At 41.1% G+C, this 25,752-nt stretch overlaps 1 protein-coding gene across 1 annotated transcript in view; it reads left to right on the top strand.

The window, feature by feature from the left end:
• The window catches only part of lsamp (limbic system associated membrane protein), a 186,264-nt gene that overhangs the window by 123,484 nt on the left and 37,028 nt on the right, over positions 1-25,752 (top strand). The gene's annotated exons all lie outside the window — the stretch shown is intronic.

The raw sequence follows: 25,752 nt of genomic DNA on the forward strand, positions 1-25,752 counted from the left end.
CATGTTGCTCACTGTGATGTGAATTATGCTAACAGTCATCCCAGATGCTAATTTTCACTACAGGGCTACACTAATGCCACCAGGCACAGCTGCAGCCACTGGAGCTGATCGCGACCTCTTAGTTTACGGCTAATTAATTCACTGCATTGTCAGCCAGGCATATTTTCTCCTCCTTCTCCATGTTCTCTTGCTTGCGCTGTGTTGTTGTAACGGGGGGACTGATAGACTCAAATTCATTCACTGAAGAAACACAGCAACAAGAACACTGAGCAGAAGAAAAACTGTTTATGTGTTGACAGTGCAGTGTAGCGGCGGATTAATCGTCCACCCATCTGTCACAAGGAAAAGAACATGGAGCAAAAGAAGTATGGATGAGCAGACCATTATTCCACTGCTACGCTAAGAAGAGAATGTGTGTTGACACAGAAATCCATGAAAGGAATGGCCTAAGAAGGTCATTTCTCCTTATGGAAGTGTCACCAGCGATTGTCTGTCCCATGAAAATTTGGTGGGACAACAGCGTATCCACCAAACGACCAGAAGACGTTAACCCTAGTATGGGCGTTGGGACTCTCTATGATACATTAGTGTTTGCGAATGAACAGTTGCTTTGTCATCCCAAAGTTCCACCTGCAGTCCGAACCACTGTGGTTTAGCCACAAGCACACAAATTAGAGCCTGGTAAAATGGATATTTCGTGATGGCGATCTCTCTAATCCAGCTGTTGCTTCAGGTAAATCTTCCAGTTTTTAAGCTTAGCTAAGACAACCAGCTCCTGGCTTCAGCTACATATTTCAAAGCACAAGCTACATGTTCATTTATTGTCAGGCTACACACATTACAGGCTACTTAAGAAAAATAACTCTTTACGGCTAAGTGCTCAGAAAGAGTTAATGAGTCTTACAGCCTTAGGAAAATAGCAGCTCCGCAGTCTGGTGGTATGACAGCGGATACTTCTTTAGCCACACAACAGCAGGGCAAACAGACTGTTGCTGGGCTGGCTTTGTCTTTTAATATTCTTTGGGCTCTGGGCAGGCCCCTTACCTCACCAATATCACTGATGCACGGAAAACCCACTGCAAAGTATAATTATATCCTTTAACCTGTTGAATTTTATCTCACACTGTGATTACGCTTTCCTGTATTAACTATACGCAATCTAATTATTAGAACGGCTAGCAGATAATCTTGGTAAAAGCAACGCCTTTAAAACCTATATTGTGATCTTCTCCACGTTGCAGCGTCTGCAGGCCAGAATACTTGGCCCTATTAATTCTTTAAACCTCTGAAATGTTTCTGAATTGGTATCAACCTCTTGGGACCATAAAAGAACAGAACAGCTATAAAAATATTGAGTTGTGCATCAAGGCCAAAAAATGAGTGTTCATTATGCATCAAAATGCAATTGCCAAGTCTCTGTTGTCTCATTTTCAAGTCACAGTTGACAGGAATTTCTCTTAATGTGTTACAAACAGGCTGGCAGATTCAGGTATGAGTACAATACCAAGTGCCCAAAAGAAGACACTCATATCTTGTTTGTTTGTTTGCATGTCTGTGTGTGGGGGTGTATGTCTTTGTATGCTTTGCTTACAGCTATGAATCCTTTAACTGTCACCTGTCTGTTATCCCAAGAAAACACAGTGAGTCCTTCCATTTGAATGCTGAATATGATCAGTGACAAATCACAAGATTGTTTCATCAATCAAAGTATGTTTTTGTTGTAACTGCCCTTTCCATTTTAGACTTACTGACTGTTTGACGGGTAATCCGACTTCACATAAATACAACAAGCTATCGATGGAGGAAATGCACCACAGCGTAATTTCACCGCACACAAAGGTCTATTAGAGAAGTTTTCATCCAGCTATGACCTGAAGATATCATATTTTAATAGCATTTTCAAAGGTCAATATGTGAATTGATGCTCTTCTTCTTGGATCCATGCAGCAAATTGCCTCTCCTTCCCAGAATCCATTGTGTCCGATTATTCAGTGCTTGATCATTGGAATGTCCTGTGTCGACTTCCAGAGTTTCTGTCGGTGGCCTCATTTATCAAAGCTAATGCGACAGTTATAGCCAAACATTGATTCTGTAGCTTTCTTTCCCTGCTATTTTGTCCTCTGCTCTGCTTCTCAAAGTCCCATTCAATTTTGCTGCCATTGTTAAGCTCATCTGTTGCATTTGCCCACACCGTGGGTGTAATCCTCTCCTTTAGGTTCAGTTCACTATCTTTCATCTTAAATTGCAGTGCAGTGCTGAAGGCATAGGTTTCTAGCAATTACTGTGAATGTGTTACTGTGAAGAAATACTGTGTACTTTTATTTACTTTTGAACTGTGGTCAAATATTGAACTCAGATGTTAAGAAACTGCTGTTGCATGTTGATTAATGCTGAATGCTGATTAAAATAACAAGATTGCATCCTGCGTCATGAACAATCCACCACTTATTTAACTTCAGCTTCCTCGTTGATCTGGTTTTCGTTCACTCAATTTTCTCCTCTGTATGTCGGCTTAAGTCTTTCACTAAAGAAAGATAGGATAAGAATTTGTTGTTGCTCTATTTTACCATCACATGCAGCAACCTAAACCAACCCCCAAAAACCCAATCAACTCTGCAATCCTGCGTCCCTTCATCTTTTAATGGTATGAAAATGTCCCAAACATCAAATATTGCCCCTGGTTACAGACCCAAGAGCGGGTTCACATAACCAAAGCTGACAATTTTCTGCTAGCAGGGGCAGGAACGTAATTGGAAAACAAATGATCAGACAAAGTAAATTTGTGGTGGATGAAAAAGTAGCGGACTTGCAGGGCTCAGACGAGTGGTACCGAGCAGCAGGGTCACAGCACATGACCAGCATCCCAATATAATAGCAGGCTTTCCACCCCTATTCAATTTGACTCCTATGAAACACAGACATTGAAGTTTAGCTGATGGGCAAGTCGAGGGCAGTGTTGTAATGATTTGAATGAAGATTTCACTTTGATGTCTATTAGCTACACAAGAGAGAAATGTTGTATGGAAATGTTAGTAGGAGTGTGAGAATGTGAGCGTACCTGCATACACCTGTGTCTCTGAATTTTAATAATGGTTATAGTAGGTCAGACCACTGATGTATGGTGACACTTGAAAATTATGTCAAATGAAAGTTTTTTCTTACTATATTATTTTATAGATACTACATAATAATGAACACTTAACATATAAAACTGTAATTGTGCTGCATTTATGGGATTTTTGGAGTGAGCATAAAGCTCTAGTCAAATGTTCCACCATTTGATCAAGCTGGAAAAGTATTCTCTGGAGACCCTGTGTCTGACAGCGCTCTCAGCAAGGGGCAGTAGCCTGTGCTTTCATGCTGATATCCACTACGTTAAACCATGTCTGTAACCCATATAAATTGCTCGGCTGTCATTAATAATACTGTTTCACTCCTTAAGGACAGATGGCAGGAGTAAATTTCTCTGAATGTAAAAGAAAAATACTTGACCTATTAAAAAGCTTAATAGCTTATGCCTTTATATTGCCATACTGGGTGATTTTAAGCTTTCTTGTGAAGGACAAATGTAACATAGTGTCAAGCAGGAAGAACACGTTAGAGAGGAATGATACAATCCTTACGAGTATGTAAGAATAGACGTGAGACGATCATCGTCCTGATAGGAGACTATTGCAAAAGGAAGAATGACCATGTCTGATAAAGCAATTCATTTTTGTATTGAATTCCCCATGTTACTGACTATTGTTGTCCACATCATAGTAATCAGTGGGCTTAATACAGATGCATCAGGAAATATGACAATATAAAATAAGAGCTGCCTTTTCTATGATGACAAAGCTTATCTGATTTAAAAAAAAAAATCCCTGTTGAATCAAAGTCTGCTTGCAATTTATTTTTCTTGTTCCAGAGGATGAGCAATTTCTGTGTCAATTTCTTTGTCATGATAAACAGAGGTAGAAGTGAAATAGATTAAGACGATGCAATTTTGGTCACAAACTAATTTGGCTGCAGCTTCTTAAGCTTAAAGACATCATCAAATTGCATCTTTGTGCTGGTTACCTTCTATGTGCCAAAGTATGAGGTGTAGGCCTATACTGTGGTAAATGGTACTGTTGGTTTTGTTGGCCTGTGGTCCACTTGCTCAGTTGGTCACATGAGGTTGACATTTTTTATTTTGAATGAAATCAGGCTCAGATATTCCTGTTCCCCATGGGATGGATGAACTTTGGTGATTCCCTGACTTTTTTCTCTTGTGCCATCATCCAGTCAAAATTCTCACTTCAGTCAATTAAAATATCCCAGCATCCACTAGATGGATTGACTTCAGTAGTTCCTTGATGCTTCATCTAGCACTGCCATGAGGGTGACCTTTGTTTTGGCTGGGTTTTCAGTGAAGTGTTTCTGCAACTATTGGATGGATTGTCATCATATTTAGTACAGACAGATGAATTGTAATAACTATGGTGGTTCCCTGACTTTTCTTCTAGCACCACCATCAGGTCAAAATCTCACTGTGTGACCTTTGTGTCAAGTGCTAATTAGGAATTGTTAGCATGGTAATGCACTGAGCCAAGAAGACAAACCTAGTAGTGAAGTTGCTGAACATCAGTGTCAGCATTGTTATTGTGAGCATGATGGAATGCTAATGTTAGTAATAAGCTTAAAGCATGGCTGTGCCTAAATGCATCCTCACAAAGCTGTTAGCAGGCCATAGACTCTCTGTCTTGTTTAAATCTCACATCTGCATTATTTTGAGAAACTAGGGTGGAGCTGCTTTTCAACAAATCTAATGTGGAGGTGCAGTGAAATGTTATTAATGTTAGGGAGAGCCTCATTATAAAAAACGTGAGGCCTAAGTCCAAATATGTCTCCAATTCCCACTTCAGTGATTTTCATTTCACAGTCTTTTGTACAACCACATCCGCAGCAGTTGTGTTTCAGCTATTCAGCAAATCTCAACATGCCACGTAAATGAGTCTTATAAAATGCAGGAGCTAGGGAGTGATTCATTCATTTCACCAGTTCTTCTTAAAATACTCGTCCCACTAGAGTGGAACTTTTTGTTCAATTAGCCCTGACAGTAACTGACAGTAACTGCCCGCAGACCGCTAACCCCAATCAGAAATATTACCGCTCGTTGAACTCTGATGTCCACTTGTGTATCCAGTGTCAGTGTTCATTTGACATGGCGTGATTTCATCTGTTAGTAGAGTATTAGTGAACACAGCCAGTGAACGAGGCAGCACTCAGCATGCAAGGTCTAGATCACCATCCTCATCAGTAGCGACAAGTAAATCAAAAGTCATCCTCTTGAATTGGCATCCTAAGCTGGAGGAGCCATAGCTGGATGGTAGAAATGCATGTGTGTACATGTGTGTACATGTGTGTACATGCATGTCTTTGTTTGTGTGTTCATACATATGCTGCCAATTACACAAGAGTGTGCGTTTGTTGTTTTCCAGACGCTATGAGTTTCTTGACATATGCCAATAGTATTGATCTCTTGTTGGTCTCCAATTGGCCGCTTTCTTGGTTCCTTTTTCCTTTTTTCTTTTTTTTTCATCGACTTCCTTTTCACTTCAGTGATGGCAGTGCTTGATCAGCCGATTCAAATCAGCATTGATCTGATACTGTCATTTTTGAATTAAAGTCAGCACTTCATTATGCATTGACCTTTTTGAAATGGTTTAAGTAAGTCTTGTTAACATAAACATTGTAATTCAACTGATCTCAGCGTGTCCAAAATCAAATGTTACTTTTATTTTAGAATGCAGCGCAGCAATGGCAAGTCATTTTCACTGGACTGTATATTCTTGCTTATTTTTCAGCACGACGTAAGTCTTACTTCTGTAGTGTTTATGACCAGGACCAGTCTGTCTAGGCAATCTGGATTAGCTCTTAAATCTACAAGTTATCACAAAAATCTTCCTTGTGAACAACTTTCCCTCCTAGACAGATGGCATTATCCCTTCATAAATGTCACAGAAACAGGGTGACTATAAAGCAGCAGACAAAGTGAATAGTACCATAAGCAGCTGTTCCCTGGTTTCTATGTCCTCATTTAAATATGCTGTGTCCATTGAGAAGTAACACATGGACACCTGAGCATGGAGACCTGGTACAATTAATACACGAAATTAGACAAATTAAATTACAGCCTGGTGCAATGTTATAGTTTTATTTAATCTTCCTGTAAAGGAAAGGCCTTTTTTTTCTCCAATTTTTGACAATTAATTCCAGCATATTGATTGTTTTAACCTTTATTTTGTACCTACTAAATGCTCTTATACTTGTTTTTGAACAGTATGAGCCCTGACTTTATTATAGGCCTTAACTCAGTCACAAGAAACAACCATTATCTACTAGACATTACTGATTTTCAGACTAAAAGATAGGAAACACAAAATGTCACCTCTTCCACATTTATCCATATTTTCTTCCTTTCCACAGAATCCACAGAACTCTCTAGAAGGCGGTCGTGTCACTCTAAGCGGGGGGTGGGGGGTGGGGGGCAGGTGTGTGTGCATCCACATATGTGTGTCTGTGTCTTTGCACATATCTTCTACTCAACAGTCAGGAGGAGGACTGACCTTTAAACAATAATCATGGGACAATCAGAAAGTCTCAGTGGTGACTGTGAAACTATCCATCCACTATCCTCCTCTCCACCTCTTCCCATCTCAACGACCCCTTTCTTCTTTGCTTCTGCTCCTGCACACACATCACACCTCTGCATCTCTGACCACCGCTTATCTGTGCGGGTGTTGAGGTGTTTTGTTACTTCCTCTTACAGTAACCATGGGGCTTTATTGACAGGAGGGGAGATAAATGGACAGGGAAAGGCAGAGGAAAGAGATGTGGAGGTAAGTGCAGATTAGTTATGGCTATCATTAATTCCAGACATCAGCAGTGTGTCTGGCTCTACTGCTACAGCACCAAGATCACACACACAAACACATCATGGCCTCTATCGCCGCCAGCCATGGAGTTTTCTTGTTGCTGGATGATCCTTCCTTACCTGTCTGAAAAAAATCATGTTAAGAGAGATCAATGAAGCTTCCAATCACCAAAGGAAATCAAGCAAACACACCAACACAATCCTCCTCGCCAAGCTCTATCCAGCAGCCATTAGCAGCGTCTCATTGAAGGCAAAGATATTGCTCGTCAAGGGCTTTGCAGCAGCACGAGGAGCAAATGGAGCACACAATGTAATTTTTGTCCAATGTCCAGGTGATTACTGCATACACCACTCTTTGTGCCACCTACACTGCATTTTGCAATATATAAACAAGACAGTGATGTGCTTTGATTAAAGGTGTTTATCTGTCTAGAAAGACACAGTCCAAGATCAGAGGAAAATATGATGCAGTTAAATGTTTGAATTGTGTGTGAATTTGACTTAACCTGATTGTGCATTGCAAACAGAATTAGTTTAAGGTCTGTGGTCGTGTAGCCATACATCTGACTCTTTTATTGGTTTTCCACTGTGTATCTTTCAATCTCTGAAGCCTAAGTTTGATGTTTTATTTATAAAGCTATATTAGTATATTCTTTGTGGCCATAGGGGACAGCAGAATGAGATGTAAACACAATACTGACATATCATTGCCTTGTAAAGTTGTCAAAGGCTGACATGTTAGCAAAGAGTCTCCTATTCACACATTCAGTAGACACAGAGAAACATTAGCATCTTTGGCCCATAGATAGACGATGCATCTTCACTTCCTCTCACTGTACAGAAATACAGCCAAACTTTGAGCAAAACCAGTAAAAACAATGAGGCGAAAGAGACAAAAACTCTTGAGTGATCATTTTTGTATCTGTTTGTCACTATGTCCAACCCCTCTCACATTACACAGTCAAGAGATCCATTGTAAATATGCAGTTATATGCAAATATAATGCAGTATTGTGCTCAGTACTCTGCCACACAGTGCCACCAAAATATGCACCATTTTTGGGGCCATTTGGATATTGGAAACAGTTCTGGACAGAGTAGAGGTTGGCAGTATTCACTGTTGTACAACATTATAGAAGACAGCATGTGTATTCAAATATTTATTAGAGCATAACAAAGTCAAACGTACAAACAATCTAACTAAATGTACCTAGCTAACTAACAATAGGGAGTGTCTGTGTGTGTGTGTGTGTGTGTGTGCGTGTGTGTGGGTGTGTGTGTGTGTGTGTGTGTGTGTGTGTGTGTGTGTGTGTGAAGGGGTGTATACATGTGAATACGCAAAAGAAAATAAGAACAGAGAACTACAAAAAGGTGGGAGAACCAAATAGTGACTTCCTGCTGCCAGACCCCCTGGTGTGTGGGTCAGAGGAAGGGCCAAGCCATGTGGTGTGGCTGTTAACTTTCTCTCTTGGTCGAGGCCTTTTTGTAAAGCTGTATGTGTGAGTGTGTAGGATAAAGGTGCCAGGTTAGGAAATAACAGTTGGTTGCATGCAAAACCCTGTGTCTGTGTGAGCATCAGAACATCAACTTAACTTTAGGGCTGCACAGTAAACTACAACACATCACAATAATCAAACTCAAGGGATCCAGGGGTGCTTTTAGCACATATGTGTGAAAGTAAAGGACTCTGGGAAGCTGAGTTCAGAGAGGGAGCCAAACAGCAGTTTTAAAAGCAACACAGTTAATTTACTTACCTATGACAGTGCCTTATTTTTAGCTTGGAAACATCTAAGATACTAAAAGGAAATTGAAGTCCAAGGTTCAAGCACTTGAAAAGCCCTCAGTAAACCCTGCAGAAGCACTGGCTTGTATGAAAGCCAGCAGTAAGCCCTGCCATGCCTCATTATGCCTGCCGTGAGCATGACGGGAGACCTGGTGATTAGACAGATATTCATATACACCATCCCTCCAAGGACAAGATTACATGTAGCCATCACAATGCCTATTCTATGTAGCAACCCAGAGAAAGAAAGAGAGAGAGTTGGTGAAAGCAGCCACCCACGTATTCCATTGCCTTTGAACCTCCATAATGAAACTTACTCCTTGAAGTTTTAGTGAAAGCAACAATTTACGATTCCCTTTTTCTTCCTTGGCTGTTGAGCATATGTTGCTTAGACTGAATCTCAAAAAAAGAAAAAAAACGGCAGTTTCCTTTAATCTTCTTTATGCTGGCTATGAAAGCTCCCGTGCATTTAAATGGGGCCATCCATGGACACACATGGCAGCAGGAGTATTGTCAGAGGCTCTAGGTGAGCCACTGAGGTCATATTTCACAAAATAACTAGGTGAGCCAGTGGCCACCAGTTCTGGAGAGCGTCTCCCCAGTGCCTGATGTAGTAGACCACTATTTTTTTCTCCATTGCCCCTGCTCCCTGCACAAATACCCATCACTTGTATAGAATATGCTACTATCCTTTCACTCCATTTCTTTCCATCCTCTATGAGACCTGGCCCTGGCACTGAGCTCCCAATGCTTGTGAATACCTCCGGAAGTGAGATTGAGTGGTACGGGATAAACCTGACCTCACCTGCTTTGTCTGAGGTGAAAAGATGACGTTAGATGTGTATAGAGGTTTCATCATTGTGTGTCTGTTGTGTCACAATGTGTGGCATTGATTGTACAGGTAAATATATGGGCTTGTGACAGCATTTTAATAATGTCATTATTCTGTGTTGCAGCTGTGTGCGGTTTAATATTTCACCGTGGCTTAATAGAATGTAATAGAATGCTTTTCCCTTTACTTCAAAGACAGACACACAGACAGACATCAGAATGAGAGATTCCTGCTTGACAGAGGTGAGCTGTTGTAAAGGGTTATTGCTTTGGGCAGGAATGATTTCCTGTATCTGTCCTTGTGACAGCAGAGCTGCTCCAGTCTGTTGGAGAAGGTGCTCAGCTATCTGTCCAGCTGGTGGTAGAGAAGGTGGTCAGGGTTGTCCATGATGGATAACAGTTTGTTCAGAGGCCTCCTCTCTGCTACCTCAGTAAATTAGTCCAGTTTGCAGCCAATGACGGAGGCAGCCTTCTCTATCAGTTTGTTGAGGGTGTTTCCATCTCCAGCTCCAATGCTGCTCCCCCAGCAGACTACAGCAAAGTGGTCTGGCCACAAGAAATTGATAAAAGATCTCCAACATCTTGCTGCACACATTGATGGATCTATGTTTCCTCAAGAAATAGTCTGCTCATCCCTTTCTTGTACACAGTCTGGTTGTTGTGCTTCCAGTTTAGTCTGTTGTTGATGTTGACACCCAGTTACTTGCACTCCGCCACCATGGTGACATCCTCTCCCAGAATATGCAGCAGTGGTGGAGCCTTCCTCTTCCTTCGGAAGGCAATGACCATCTCCCTGGTCTTGGTCACGTTTAGAAGAAAGACGATTTCTTCCCTGATCCTTAAATTGCGCACCAGTTTTCTGTACTCCTCCTCCTCCTCCTTATACATCCCACCACTGTAGAGTCATCAGAAAACTTCTGCAGATGGCATTACCTTTAGTTGTACTGAAAGTCAGACGCGCACAAAGTGAAAAGGAAAAGAGAAAGCACAGTCCCCAGTGGAGCACTTGTACTATTCACAACCACGCCAGATTTAACACTGCCCAGTTGGACAAACTGTGGTCTGTCTGTCAGGTAATCAGTAATCCAGGAGGTGGTGGACAAGTCCAAATCCATCTTCTGCGGTTTCACCTCAAGTAGCTGAGGCTGGATGGTGTTGAATGCACTGGAGAAATCGAAGAAGGTGATTCTCACAGTGCAGCTGATCCCCTCCAGATATGAGTGAGTGGCATCGTCCACCCCCAGGCGTGGCTGGTATGCAAACTGTAGAGGGTCCGCAGATAACTCCACCTGTGGTCTGTCTCTCAACTTGAACGCAGTAAATTTTTTCATTCCGGTCCACACATCCCTCATGGCGTTCTGCTGGAGTTTGGCCTCCCTCAGCTTTTCAGTCAGGTCATGCTGCATCCTTCTCAGCTCCTCCCGGTCTCCAGATCTGAAGATTTGCGAAGAGCTTTCAAGTCACTTGTGATCCAGGGTTTGCGCACAGTGTGGGCTGGTAAAATGCACATAATTTTATGTCTGCTGTGACACAGTCAGTCATGCTGTTGTTGTCTTCTGCTTGTGGTACACAAAGCACATCCCAGTCTGTGGACTCAAAGTAGTCCTGCATTGCCTCACTAGCTTCCTGTGTCCACCTCCTCACAGTCCGTGTGAACACAGGCTGCCGTTGAACCAGGGTGATGTATGTTGTTGTCAGCAGGACCACGTTGTGATCAGATGCCAGGGAGGCAGTGGGACTATATGCTTCCTTAACATCAGCATAGAGGAGGTCCAACGTTTTATTTTCCGTTGTGTTGCAGTTAACATGTATTTTGTCCATTGTGACATGATTAAAGTCCCCAATAATGGCTGCAAAGGCACTGGGATGTTTTGCAACAGTAGATTGACGGGGCATCACTCGCAGCCTCTGCATCAGCTGATGGTGGGATGTAAAAAGCAACAACAATGGCACATGTGAACTGGGTTACAGAGACGTTCCTTCACGTGAATGTGGCCGGGATTACACCACCTCTCACTCACATACAGTGCAATCCCACCACCTTTCTTCTTACCGCTCTGAATAATGTCCCTGATGCCCCGAAAAGTAGTGAAGCCGGGTACAGCTATGCTGTCATCTGGGATGTGGACTTGCAGCCACGTCACATAACACATAATACATAATACATAATACTGCACTTCCAGTATTCTTCCAGTCTTATTCCCCACAGATCTCACGTTCCCCATCACAACTGCTGGAACAGTATAACAGTTTCTATTTCCTCCTTTTAGATCTCCTTTTAGCTCCAGCCCCGCAACCACGGAGTCTTTCTTGGAGAGTGCAATCAGCTGATTGCATATGTAAACAATGCCCTCATTCCTCTCTGTGCTGCTCTCCCTTACAAAGACAGTAGGTAGTATAAGAATAACGGCAAGCAAAGTTCTTAAATTTAAAGTTGCCATTACCTTTTTGGTAGAGTCAACCAAAAAAACACAGCCAAACAAAGAATAAGTCAAGTGAAAAACAACACACACAACAGGAGCTGCTGCAACAGGCTGCCACCAAGCATGGCGCTGGAATGAGGTCTCTTAGTGTCACCTGCTGTGTGTGTGTGTGTGTGTGTGTGTGTGTGTGTGTGTGTGTGTGTGTGTGTGTGTGTGTGTGTGTGTGTGTGTGTGTGTGTGTGTGTGTGTATGTGTGTGAGCGCGTGCACGTGTGCTTGCACCATGCATCCATGAACCTTCTGCTGCTCAGCCCTGCTACTGTTCAGGTCAGTCCAGCTTTTTGACCATGATCCCACTTTATCACCATGGGCTGGATAAGAGCAGAGAGGCAAACATGAGGGGTTGTTACTCAGAGACATCATAGTAACACTGAATAGAGTAGGCACTGCTCATTTTTAACCAGTGAGACCAGCAGGTGACTGCTGTTGGACTGTTAATGACTTAAACCTATTAGATTCACTAAGAGACGCTCATTGAGGAGAGAGAACTGCACGAAGAAGATTTGTTTTTTGTGCACTTGGTTTGTCAGCCTGCCCCTCAGACGCGCTGAGAGAAACCTGATTTCACAGACTTCCTGATGGGTCACTTGTCCCAAGCTCAGTAGTGGTCATTCCAATGTGGATTCACTTCCCTAACTACTTTTTTTTTCTACTGTTTTCTCAATTTTTGTTCTGACATTCTCGTTTCCAGCAGGATGAATCCTGCTGACTTTGGTTGATCCTCTGACTTTTCCTCCAGCAACATCATGATGTTGACATTTGCGTTTTTGAGTGAAATTTCGAAATTAACAGCTCACACACTGCAGGGCTCCAATGTCCACTTCTTTATTGAACCAAGGTGATTTTCAAGCATCATTGCTCTTCATCAGACTAAAGTGAAAATGCGCAATCTTAAACATATACACATGATACAGTCACGATACAATCATGTGAGCCAAGGCTACTTCAAAGAATCTAAAATACAAAACATATATACATACATATATATACATATATATGTATATATATGTGTGTGTGTGTGTGTGTGTGTGTATATAGGTGTGTATATATATATGTATGTATGTATATATATGTGTGTGTATGTATCTCTCAGGTTCTCACCTAAAATGCATTCTAACCTTTCCAGGTGAACTTAATGTGACCTTCTCTAAACCTTTGAATGCACATGTCCAACTGTTCAGTGTTTCAGTACTTTTTGCACAAGTTGCTGTTCTCTAACAAGGTGATTAACAGCAAAATTCACAAGAGGTTTGATCCATGAATCGACCAATACATTTCCTGCTTCAGTTAGAATTGGTATTTAAACAGTCCTCCTCATCATGCTGTTCACATTCTGACATCATGAGACCAAGACGACACCTAACAATTGATCAGCAGCACCTCGCCGTTGCGAGGCTTCAGACAGGAAGTCCTCAGACGGAGGTGTTCACTGAGCTTAGAGGGTCACAGAGTGTCATCAGGAGGTTGTAACAGTGATACAGAGTGACTGGAAGAGTCACAGAAAGGAGAGGAGTGGACGTCCTTTGGCCACATCCCAATTTATTGAGACACTGAAAATTTTTTGTTGTGGTATACCTACCACCAATAAATTGTTTAAGATGAATAAAATTACCATTGCATGCTTCTACTTAAATGCCCTACTTTCATGATATAATATCACTGTAGCATTCACTTTTTACATTTTACATTTTACATATATTTCACCTGAAAGTCGAATATCCCTAACTTTTTGTGAGTAGTGTGTATATATATATATATATATATATACATATACATATACATATATACATTCAATTCAATTCAATTTATTTTGTATAGCCCAATATCACATCAGAGTGTCTCATAGTGCTTTACAAAGTTCACTGAAATAAACAAGTGTAAGCGAACAAACAGTCTAATAAAGAGTCCAGCAGTCGATGAGGCCAATGGATCAGTCCGGTGGATCAGTCCGAGGCATCACCTGCCCTTTATGACCCTCTTTCTTCGGGAAGGAAAAACTCAAAAAACCCAGTGGGAAAAGAGAAACCTCCGGGAGCACCACAGTGAAGGAGAGATCCAGCTCCCAAGGACGGACAGGCTGTAGCCTTGGACAAAGCACATCCATTGGCTGGTGGAGAACCACATCAGCAGGACCGGGACCAGGATTCACAGGAACCCAAGAACCACATCAGCAGAACCAGGACCAGGATCCACAGGAACCAGAGAACCACATCAGCGGGACTAGGACCAGGACCCACAGGAACCAGAGAACCACATCAGCAGGACCAGGACCAGGATCCACAGGAACCTGAGAGATGAGAAAGCACAGAAACGCTCTGGGGAAGATAGCAAGTTAGAGGCAGACATTTGGCTGACATGAGACATAATGATGGAGAGGAAGAGAAGGATAGAGGATAGACGAGCTCAGTGCACCATAGGAGTCCCCCGGCAGTCTAAACCTATAGCAGCATAACTAGGGGCTGGTCTAAGGCCTGAGCCAGCCCTTAACTATATGCTTTGTCAAAAAGGAAGGTTTTTAGTCTACTCTTAAATGTAGAGAGGGTGTCTGCCCCCCGAACCCAAACTGGGAGGAGGTTCCACAGGAGAGGAGCCTGATAGCTGAAGGCTCTGCCACCTGCACTACTTTTGGAGACTTTGGGAACCACCAGTAGGCCTGTATTCATACATACATACATACATGTGTATGTTTGCTTCTATTTGCATGAAATGTCTCCACAACTATTGGATGGATTTCCCATGAATTTTGTACAAATGTTTGTGTCCCAGTCAGGATAAATTGTAATAACTTTGGTGATCCCTTAACTTTTCACCTAGCGCAGCTCAGGTCAAATTTGTCCAATACCTTGGTTAATGACCAAGTAACTGCAATACGTAAGAGTACCTCAGCTGTACTTTGTGTTAAGTGCTGATTAGAAAATGCTGGGTTTGTGTTTTTTTGTAGATACACACTAAGCTAAACGACCTGATAAATTTGCAAAACAGAATGCTAGCATTGTCTTTGTGAGCATGTTGGCATTTAGCTCAATGCACAGCAAAGCTATGTCTCAGTACAGCCTCACAGAGCAGCTAAGCATGGCTGTTGCCTCTTAGTCATGGTTAACGCGCAGTTTGAACTGATACAGATTTGCAGAGCAGGAATTTAAAGCTACACTCTAAAAAATATATAATGGCTCAACTTAAAAAAGGTGTAGTAACAATTTGCATGGATCTTTTCAAGTTACCTCAATGAACCCATTATTGAGTAAATCCCATGGCACTTATAAAGCTAGTCGAACTCAATTAGTATAGTACAACCAACATGATTTGCTTAGTTCTCTACATGTTTTTTTGAGTTGAACCGACTTAATTTTTAACTAAATGTTTTAGTTTTATTAAGCTGTCAAATTTGTTCATACAAGTTGTTCATCTACTCATTTTTAATGAGGTAAGTAAAGTCATAACTTATTTATTACAAATTTTATAAGAGTACAACAAATAACACCATACAATAGGCATTGTTGTAGAAAACCAAATCAAATAGATATGTTTGAATGTCTGATCTCACTAGCAGTTCAACACTTCAAGAGTGTTTTTTAGTTCATCTGGGTATCTGAGGTTGAGTGCGTAGATTAGCCCCATTAGCTGGCACAGGCCCTTGGTACATCTAGGTCTTCCAGGACTTTTGTTGCTTGCCATGACTGGGTCAGATGTGAGGGCCCCTCTGGTTATGATGATCTTCATCACTTCATCAGAAGTATCCACAGCTCCATCCTGGTACAAATTAATCAGAATGAAAGTAAGTGGTTTAGGTTGTTGCATTCAAATAGAGTTTAGCAGAGGGTCGAAAATTAGGTCTCAGTTTTACTTACCAACTGCTCTTTTAAAAGATCCTCCTCCTTTTCCCCAAGATACACCAGGGACAACAACCTCCCTTCTTCTTTCCAGTCATCCTGGCAATATGAAAAAATGCTCATCTGAGTATGGCCTTAATAAATAAATGCTTAGAAAACAATTTTTAAGGATAATGATGCCTAAAGCCTGGACTATAACAAATACAAATCTCCAACCATTTTATGAAGAAATGTACCTGAGCTGCATCAAAAAGAGCAGCTGTCACTCTTTTATTTCACACACATTGTGTTGTGTTAGCTTATTCACCAATGTAAAATGGCAAACCCAGGCAGCTGTCTAAACAAACTTGCATATAAGGTGTGACAACTCTACATTAAGACAAGGCAATACATGTGTTAACCTTAACCTTATGCCAATTAACCTCACTTGCTGCTAATGTAGCGCTAGAGCTAGCTGTGCACATTGGCTGAGGAAGTACAAGCTTTCTTGCGCTGTGTGCAGATAGAGATATTAGCTATTGTGAATAAAGCAAAGCAAAAAGGACACTCACCAAGTAACTTCCGCCCACACCCCCGAATTATCCAAATAAAAAAAATGCTACTTGAACACAGAACGAAATATAAACAGATATTATCATGACAGAAAGTGTGTTTCTGTATTTACTATATGCTAACATAGATAAATATAGTTTTGCATTGTATTTATTCAATGTCTCTGAATTGAACATGACAATTATCACTAGCATGTGACCGGAGACCGTGCTCTGATTGGCTCTTTTAAATCGGAGCTCCGGGTGCAAGTGGAAGTTAAGCTCACTTAATTCTTGTCTATTGTTAAGTGAACTCAGGATTGTTTGTTCAAAATCAGTGTATTATTAAGCAGAGACAGATTTCTTTGTTCCAAGTTTGACCGACTTGTTAAAACAACTCTTTAACTGAATTAAATGAGTGTATGTGACAAACTCAGTTTTTTTTGTTGAAAAAGCTCTTGACTTCAAGCTGTACCTACTAAGCCCATGAATTATTTTTTAGAGTGTATCGTTTCAAACACAGCACTCAGAATTTATTGGATGACATCTGTCATGTGCCTTGCCTGGATTACATGCTCATGCACATCCTCTAGTGTTTTTCTAGTTAGTGTACTTGGCTGCTCCTTCTCGCCGTGCCCACTGCCCCACCAGATGTCTGGCATTTTATTTAGCTGAACCATATGGTAGCCAGCGCTGATGCAGTACTTTACGTATCAAGTCTGAGAGTGTGCTAAGCAGTTCTGGTGTCTTTTTTCACTGAGCGCTGTTTTTAAAGATGCTCAGCTCAGGATCATGTCAGGGGACTGAAAACTGATGCTGACTGTTTTCAATAAGTGGTTAGTCAATGAATGACATTCAAGTATTTGATCACCGATTTTGTGAGAAGTGATTTAAACTTGAAATGTATTCCACACTCCGATGAAAGTTTATTGTTTCAAAAGCTCACACTTGCACTGTAATCAAAATGGACACCCTCAGAGAAACTAAAAATCTAACTCCCTAATGAGAAAAAAAACACATCACTTATGGCTCTTCATTACAATATTCTGCTCTCTAATGCATACCTGTCTCACAGCTACAGTAGTTGAGTCTTGTTTTTGTTGTTGTTGTTGAGCATGTGCCTCCTCCCACACACACAGCTATGGCACAACTACCGATTTGATGGGAAATACTTTTTTCCCTGGGAAGGTATTTGAGAGTTGGCACTGGTCGACTGGCAGTGGCCACTGTGGTAAATAACATATGGACTTGCCTCTCCTCAGAGGTAGAAAACACTCCCAGCACCAGTCAGTTGCTCATTAGACTGCAGCTCAAGGCAAAGCACAGAGAGAAAGAACGAGGACAGGAGACAGAAAAAGACTGACAGTGCTGAGGCAAGAGTGGAAAAGACAGAATAGGCAGAATACAAAGGCAGTATAGGAAATGCAAGGTGTGATGGGGGGGGGGCACATAGAGACAGAGGTTGTGCATATGTTACAAATGTGCACAGAATGAATATTTGCATTCAAGTGTGTGCATGTTTGTGTGAAAGTAGGAAACAAGTTAATAGAAAAGAAAGTTGAAAGGCAGAGAGAGTGACACCCACTGAAGTGAGTGCAGTGGCGAACACACTCCCCCCTTCAGCTGATGTAGCGGCAGCAGCAACTGTGAGCCCAGTCACAGGCTCTATGTGTGTGTGTGTGTGTGTGTGTGTGTGTGTGTGTGTGTGTGTGTGTGTGTGTGTGTGTGTGTGTGTGTGTGTGAGGAGCACTGTGGGGTGGTCTCCAGCTGAGTGTGTCAGGTGCACTGCACTCTACCAGCTGTTCACAGCTCTTCACACAGTGAGAACCAACCAACAAGCTGGACGAGAGTCCACAGATCTGAAACCCAATCAACACTCTGTCTGCTTTGGATTATCCCGCTCAATATTACTTTAATTGAGCCCAAAGTGGCATCTTTAAATTACTATTTTTTCTATCCAAACCAACTGTCTAGAACTCATAGAACCAACTTACTAAAAGTTTATTATTTCAGCACTACCTGCACGGATGCTGTAATCATAGTTTTTACTATTTGCTAATCTTAAAAAAATGTATATCTAAAGAATTTGATAAATCAAACCTCTTCTGCTGTTTTGTGCAAACCAGATCCAATTAATTCTGATGAAATGTTACTTTCTTTGGTCTGTATCTTTTTTCTGTTGGTAAACCTTTATAAGAATATCTTTCAGTCACATTTGCTGAAACTTTTCACTATATCCTGACAATAGAACACGAGACATGCAATTAGTGATCCATCACGCTTAGATGAAAATAACAAATCAGAGATGGAGCAGTCTAATGCAGTGTCAATCACTGCTTGTGCATATTCATTACTTTATACTCTTGTAATAAAATGTGCTGCAGAAGCTGGCATCGTTCTTAATTACTTTATCCAACCATGCCTCACACCACCCACCATGCAGTACTAGACCTGTCTGCCACACAGTCCGCTGTTGGACAGTCTGACGTGACGCAATGCATTTTGGGGCAGCTGAGTATGTCAAATGAGCTCATGGCACATACTAAGAAATTCTGACTGTATTTCTGTGCTCATGCCCAGTTTGCATTATATTGCACAGTGTCATCTACATATTTGTTATTTAAATTGTATGATCATGAGTAGTATGGTCACTGTTTCTTGTGTGTTTTACATGTACTTGTGTGTGTTACACTACACAGAACTTCACTGACTCTTCACATGCAGGATAAGAGACATCTACAAGCCCATATTGAGTCTTTGACATTACACCAGCTACTACAACAGGAAGTTAACCGCATGTGAAAAAGAACATCCGGTTTACATGAAATTTACGTGGTTTGGTCTGACATGACATACATTAAGTTCTCTACATAGTGGACACTAGTGAATTGATATCTCATGCAGACAATGTCCAGTGGTCATGAAAATTCAAAGCCATGTCAACTGACCTCCAATAGCAATCATCATGGTTGCCAGCACACCCAGACATGCACGTAGGCCGAGGGTGCATTCAACACTGCTTGCAGCTTTAATTTCATTTTGAATTTACATAAATCAATGAAATACTGTTTAGGTTTACAAGTGTCTTAAAGAGAATCAGGACTTCTGCCAAGTATACATGGGCTGCTCTGGTAATTGTTTTCAGGGAGCAAATACAAATAAATCAGCTGTAAAATATTCCTTCATTCATCAAAACTATTTAGATTTAACCTTCATATATTTTATATTTTATAAATTTATATTTTATTATTCAGTGTTCATTTTATATACATCTTAGCCAATTCAAGTCCTCGAGTGATGTTTTATTGGCATAATAATCAGCTTGATCATTGGTAGGTAAAAAGTAAAGAATTAAGACCAAACAAAAACTATCACTTCTGTTATTCTTACTGGAACAGCAATGAGAAAAGCATGAAAGAAAAAAAAAAAAGGTTTGCACACCATTTACTCCCCATCATGCACCAAGGTTTTGCTGAGCCAGCTGTAATGGACAAGACTGGAAATGGCTTTTGAATAAGAAAGAGGAGGTGATGGTGGTTTCACATTGGGAGGAAAATGGGAAGTGGTGGGGCGTAAAAATCATCTAAACTGAGCTGCATAGGTGTATGGTATGTGGGAGGGCCTGTGATCTCTAATAACCCTTGTCTGGACAAAGTGACATAATGAAGAATGGTATTTGGAAGTGGAAGAACAAAGGGCAGGAAGTGGTATTAAGCAGAGGGAACCTGTAGAGGGAAAGGCAGTCATTGCAGCCAAGACAGTATAACCTTGGATTTAGCTTGTCGAGCTATCTTTGTTTTTCTTATTATCATGTGCTGTATGATATTGCAAGCCTCTAAATCATCTAATGGCTTGCATACAAAATCTGCTTTGCCTTTTGGCAAGCCTTCCACACTTTGCAGATGCCAAGCATAAAGTACAAAGATATTGTTTCTGAAAGGCAAAGGATTTATGGAGGTAGATAAGAATTACAGCTTATATGGAATATATAAACACAGACATTTTTCTTAAGGACAAGAGTTGCCATTAGTTGGTTACTATCTGTTGGGGATTTTTTTGTAGAGCTGCCTATGTAGAGCTTGTTAGCAAAACCTACTACACCTAGCTACCTTACAGTGTTGTTTTCTCTCTTTTACTACAATCACCAATTAAATGTTCATGTGATTTACAAGTTTCAGCCCTTGCAGGATCCTCATTGGAAAAACACCTCTCAACGCATATTGAAAATATGTCTCCTTAATTGATCATCTTGGTATCCCCAAGTAGAGCAGGGTCTGTATAGAAGGAATAGAAGGAAATGTGATGGGTGTCAAATGCAGAAAAAAAACACAGAGAAATCTCCCTTTTTACATCCCTTGCTTCCACTGGAGCCCCCGCCAGGCCTTTGCATTTGTCTCATATCCGGCACTTCTTTTGAAAGCTTCACAGGCATCTTGGGTTTTTAAAGCACTGCTGCTGCTGCTGATGGCTTTGGGTTGGCTAAGAAGGCGGTGCCTTCATCTCTGTCATCACCTCTCTCATCTACTTTTTCTTCCTCTCTTCTGTTTTCGGCTAAAATTACAGGAGGGAGGGGGGTTCCTACTGGCATTGCCAGGTCGCTTCTCCTCCTGCAGCAGTAACAGCAGCGTCAGCCCACTTCTCAGACCTATGTATTCCCTTTGTCTTTCAATTCTGCAGTGCCAGGCAGAGAGGAATTAGTGTGTGTGTGTGTGTGTGTGTGTTGCTGCACAAAACACACCATGGGGTGTGAGATCAAATGAGATCAGTGCTACTCTATATTTTGCATATAGTGACGTGATAGCACAGGCTAAGTGTGTGTTGTGGCTCATGCATTGCAAATGTATGTTGTCATTAGATCAACTAACAATGTCAACATGAGGAAGGGATCAACAGTGGATATTTACAGTTTCACAGTATGGGTACATACTGTCAGAGGTACAGAAAACAGTGTGAGTTGGGGGCTGTACTTGCGTTTATGCATACAGGTGTGTGTATATGAATCAACAGCCCACGAGGCTTAAGAGATATTCTTTATCAACACATTGCAGAGATTTGGAGATGTAGCATGGCGATAACGTTTTGTTCCTTTCTTCCTCTTCCCTTTGGCCTTTTTTACTCTTTGAAGTCTTTCTGTAAGTCATATTATGCGTATATGGGCACATATTTGTGGATATTTAAAGATACCCATGGAAGAGTGGGCGTGTGTGTGCTGCTCTTCCTTTAATCTCAAGTGGCCAAATCCAAAGAGAAAGATCAATGATAGTCTCTCCTTTTCAGTCTTTGAATAAAGAGTCCCTGATTGTCACTTTCTTATTTCTGCAATATAATCAACCAAAGGTCTGGTTATACAGTGCTTTTTGGGGCCTTTGGAGGCAAGGTTTTTGAGCTGACCTTGTTTTATAAAAAGCAGGTAATTGACAGTAAAGCTTCCAAGCACTGAAAGCTAAAAGCTAAAGAGCTGTGAGTGCTTTCTCCTAATTATCTGCTAATGGTTTCAAATTAACTCGGCATTTCCGCAACACATTCGCTACATTCGCTGCCACATCACTCCTCCAAACGTCACATTGATAGCCGATGGGGGGTAAATGTAGGAGGGAGCAAAATGAGTCTAAGGGGAACAACATAAAACATGTAAAATGGTATATACAGAACCAATGACGGAAGTGTGAATGATATTGCTGCACAATACTTTGTTTGTTGATATAAAACAAGTGTAACTGTGCCTTTGCTGTGTTTGTAAAAATCCTTCACTTTATCTCCAAAATGTCCTCTTTTTTTGACCCACATGTATTTTTCTAGTTTTATCTAATCGCCTGTGTCTGCATGAGAAGAGAAACAAATGTCTAAACTCTGTGCTAAAGAGTGGAATGGAGTTTGCTGCAGTAATCCTGCATTGTAATGAAGAGTTTAGGTGGAATATAAAGCAATCTGAGTCCAGGTGGGCAAGGTTGCATCCTATACCTCCTGCCTTCCCTGCTTCTGTTCAAAGGCTAATTTCATGCTCAAGATGGCTGCATCTGTGACGGACCAAGCAATTGTTTGGCATATTTTTGAATATGACCACCCGTTATTACAAAAAATGGAAAACACAGGGAGAGAAATTCAGAATGGAAGAGTCCTTGGAATACGTGTTACAAGTGTGTGGACATATTCTTAATAGAGGTATCTAGTTTTTTGGTAGGTGGAAGCATTTTATCAGTCTGTTTGGCTGAACTCTCAATTATCACCAATTAAGTTAAAAATGTGAATTCTTTTTTACTCTAACTTTCAAATCAAGCAATGTGTTCATACAGTTTTTTTTATGAGAGCACAGCGTTCACAGCATTAATCTGTTGTGTCTTTTAAATTGGGCAACCCAGTTGTGTAAGAGCCAAATTGAAAACATTAGTTTTGCAGAATTTAGCAGCTCTGTTCATGAAGTTTGTCTTCTGTTTCCTAATTACTCCATTTTCCTACAAGAAGCTGTCCTACATTTAGGCTGTTTCTGCCTTTTACAAGTATGTTGTTTATAATAGATGGCAAATTGAAGGCTTTATGTGTTTTAATGAGCATGTTTCTGAATGAGCAGATGCAGAGCAGGTGGGATTCCGTTGTTAATGGCACTCATGTGTGTATGCATGTAGGATTAATACCAAAGGTGCTGTTAGAAGAAATGCTGCATTCCAAGCTGTGCCAATGGTACAAGATTTTATATACTATCTCCAAATAGGTGCAGTCACCCCACCCTCCACTCCCCCCACCTGAATAATTTATTGCTTCACACAGTGAGCGTTAACTGCAATCAGAAGCTGTAGTTCAGTCAACCAAAGGCCAGAATAATTAACCAAACAAAACTATGTTTTCAACCAGACCTCTGTTTAACCACTGCACACGTCAAAGCTGCTAGTTGTAAGCCAGAGCCTCTTTCTCAGTGGTAATGTAAACTGCCAGGGGTACACTGAACTTTTTAAAGAAATAACAGATGGAATGATTGAAACCTCCCTTGTCCTCCTGCAGTAGCGCAGCACCAGCCCCACTGGCACTAGTATCTACCTCCAACTTGAACATCCATGTGAAGTTTGGCGCTACGAGGACAGGTGTTCTACAGAGGAGAGAACACATCAGGACATACAGTAGTCAGTAGGAGGCAAGTACATCAGCAAAGTTTCAACAAAATCCACAAAAAAAACACCCATTCACAGGAACTGGCGGACATCACACCTGTTCTAAGATACTAGATAATCTAAGATGGATCTTGGATATCACAGCAGCAGCTTGGCATACTTGACCTTGGCCCTGTTGTAGCAGGTGCATTTTGGCTTTAGGGCACGACAGTACAAGGACTAGAGCTATTCACATCACTTCTCATCACTTTTAGGGGGGTACAGAGAGGGAGTTACAGAGGTGCCAGTCACTATGTTAGAAGGTATGACGGGGGGGACAACAGTATCACTGGAGATGACAAATGGTTTCAGCACATTCACAGGATAAACTAGAGTTTTTCTTCTGCTATTTGGTGTACCAGTAACAACCATTCTCACTCAAGTTTTCCTTAATCACTTACGGGCCACAAAACCTCGCCCAGAGGACAGAACTGCAGATTGGTAGGAGGCCTGTGTTGGCTCTGTTGCCAACCTAGAAATCTCTCTCAACACATTTCTTGTCAGATTTCTTTTTCATCTCCCTCTGAGATGCAACCAGAGTGTGGCACGCAGTTCCATATGTCTTGTACAATCCTACTTTAAACCTCTCACATAGTCTAGCACATTTGAACTAGAGCTAGTGGGTTTAGACAAATACATCTCCCTGAACAAGGGGCCCAGGTATAGTGTATACAAACATCAAGTCTGCAGGTCTGAAGCCAGAAGGAGAAAAGGCAAATCTTCATCACAGTCTTTTCCTGCTTCAAGTCAGTATTTTTCATCATAGACTTTAAGGTCTGATGAAACTGTGCAAGGGATGTATTGTTTTGAGGTGAAGTTTGTTCCTTGATCTGTTTGAATGTGTCTGGGCAAATCAAAAAAGGGAAAATGAGTTGATAAGTGCTTTCATAATTTGTGCTCGGTAATGAGCTGCAACACATCCAAGTACTGATGTCCAGACTTCATTTCAGGAAGTGGACTCACACAACCAAGGATTATGTGCTGAAAAGGCTCTCCCAGCACCAGGATTGGCTGGAACAGAGGCGGAGGAATACTCTGCGCAGGCGGTTTTTTAAATCCAGGATGAAATAATTCATACTGATGGCCTGAACTGTAGTCAATTGTATTGTTGAGCTAGCAAGGACACTTTCGTGTTTTATATTAAGAAATGTTTAACACGAAAGCGGCGACAGTAAGGAAAAGCAAGACCATCTTCATCTCCTTAGAAACGGCTGAGCCGCTTCCGCTATTAAAAACTGACAAAGAAGCATGATGAACAAGGAGAACTAAATTAAGATGGATGGTCATAGTTTTAATCGGCCGTATTGTTGACTTATCAAGGACATGATTTTGTGTTTTTGTGTGAAGGGAATTGATAATGAACATCAGCGCATCCTCAGGACTGCAAAATAAACAAAGGAAAACAAGGATTAAATCTCATGTTGAATGTTGAGTAATGTAGCAGTTATAGTTAAAAAAGACGAATATAAAATGAGAAACAATACAATGTCCTACAGAAGTCCTGCTGACAGACAAAAAGACATACTACAGGCACGATTACATTTTGTGACTGTTTCACGAAATTCTGTAAGACTGTGTTGAAAAATCATTTCAATGTAACTATAGCAAGAGAGAAAGAAATCTGTACTTCGCTCAAAAAGAATTGCTGATTTTAGCCAATATCTGTCATCCTCAGCTGAAATAGCATTAACAGCTGAGGCGATCTATTGAACCAGTTCCAAAGACGTTATACCTACCAGTTATTTCAAACCTAGAACATATAAAAATGTGGCTCAGGTTTAGAGATATCAGAGCTATCCTTTAATCACACTATTGATTAGAGTATTTGGCAATAGTGGCAATAGTTTAGAAGTAACACCAGTAGTGAGAGTGAGTCGTTAACCATGCATAAATATAAGTTTAGTGCTTTCATCGCCTTCCATTTCTCTCCATGGAGGATGACTTCTCACATGGACTACGGATGCGCCTCTGGCTTTGTCACTCTCTCCTCTCTGTGCAGGCACACCGTTAATGCTCAAACCTACAAACACAAACACATTCCCGCCCTAATTACTCTTGCTCTCTGCGCCTCTTTCTGCACTTTTTCACTCTGTATCTTGCTCGCTCCTCTCTTTCTTTCTTTGAAGTTTTAAATTAGAGTTGAAAGCAAGGTCGGTGTATTTATAACGTTTTCATCAGAGATTTATTATTTTTGAGGAACTGGAAAACCAAACCAAATAGGACATCATTAGCCGGAGAGGACGTAATGTTTTTC

Source organism: Pempheris klunzingeri, chromosome 4 (assembly GCF_042242105.1).
Source record: "Pempheris klunzingeri isolate RE-2024b chromosome 4, fPemKlu1.hap1, whole genome shotgun sequence".
Taxonomy (NCBI): domain Eukaryota; kingdom Metazoa; phylum Chordata; class Actinopteri; order Acropomatiformes; family Pempheridae; genus Pempheris; species Pempheris klunzingeri.